Consider the following 1256-nt stretch of genomic DNA (forward strand, 5'->3'; position numbering starts at 1 on the left):
GTGTCATGATTGCTTTGGATTGGTTTATAAGAATAGGATAGAGGTTTGTTTAAATCAAATGTCTGTGTTTGTCTCCCCAGGTTTAACATCAAAGTGAACCTCCAGCTGGTTACCAGCTTTATGCTGACTGGCATTTCTGTTGGAGCCAAGTATGCCCAGAATGGACAGCTCTTTGCACGCTTCAAACTCACTGAAACACTTTCTGAGGTAACTGGACTGGTTGAATCGGCAATTGCGGTATACGCTTGACACACTGGTTTCTTCCTTTTCTCTATGTATCTACGTCTTGGTAGATACAGCGTTGTCAGCTAGCTCTCCTGAGCTGTGTTTTCTATTTACCTTAGGACACGCTGGCTGGACGGCTAGTGATGACCAAGGTAAATTCAGTCCTGCTGCTGCCCTTGGGCCGTGAGGGGATCAACAGCCAGCCGCCTCCTGGGGTCAAAGAGCGCGTTTACGAGGCTGTGATCGAGGAGAAGACGAAGGAATACATCTTCCTGAGGATCTGCAAGGACTGCTGTGAGGAGCTGGGGCTACAGCCTGACAGAGAAATACAGGTACTGGTACTGGCTGCACCAAGGGACAAGGAGACACATTTTGCCTAAGCATGAGGTGTCTTTGTTAATGTTAAGTCATAAAAAATGTTAAATTAATATAGACATTAAATAAGACTGGTGGATTGGCACCAGAGTGGAGAGTGCAGGTGTATGATCTCGTAATACAAGTAATTCATTGTCCAGCCTAGTAGATGTGAGTTAGCATCCAGCTCATGATTCTTACCACTCAGATGTTATGGGCTTGGAAATCTTGGTGGATGATTAGTGCTTTAACAAAAAGCTACAGGACAGAAGAAGGCGATCTTGTCAGGAAAACCTTGTGTGTCTGTGTGTGTATTGACTGCACTGCTTGGTCTCAGGTTCTCTGGTTCTGAGAAATCTCCCTTTATTAAATGACTCTACCTTCAGCTGCCTCAGTTTGATATTTTTCTCCTCTCCAGCCGTCGGCAGAGGAAACAAGGCTCTGTGTTAACAGTTATCAAAACAACCCTCATCCTATCACAGTGGAAGCATAATCTTCTTATTCTTCTGCATATGCTGCTCCTGCCTGCTTACGTGCTACAATTGCATTTCCCTATCTCCTCTGTGGGTTCTTACAGTATTCCACACATCCTTGATGTTTCATGCTCTTCTCAGTCTTACATATCTCAACTTCCCTGCTCTTGTGTTTGTTGTTTATTTCACTCTTTTTCTTTGTCT

The 1256-nt window shown here is 44.3% G+C and overlaps 1 pseudogene across 1 annotated transcript; it reads left to right on the top strand.

Moving 5' to 3' along the window:
- The first annotated feature begins 80 nt into the window (after positions 1 to 80).
- LOC111669066 (ATP-dependent RNA helicase with zinc finger domain pseudogene) lies at positions 81 to 964 on the top strand (annotated as a pseudogene). Its single transcript, XR_015438209.1, has 2 exons — positions 81 to 207; positions 345 to 964. The product of XR_015438209.1 is annotated as an ATP-dependent RNA helicase with zinc finger domain pseudogene (transcript).
- Positions 965 to 1256: the final 292 nt, after the last annotated feature.

Source organism: Seriola lalandi, unplaced genomic scaffold, assembly GCF_002814215.2.
Source record: "Seriola lalandi dorsalis isolate HSWRI2012SDOR001 ecotype SW California unplaced genomic scaffold, Sedor1 jcf7180002004533, whole genome shotgun sequence".
Lineage (NCBI taxonomy): Eukaryota > Metazoa > Chordata > Actinopteri > Carangiformes > Carangidae > Seriola > Seriola lalandi.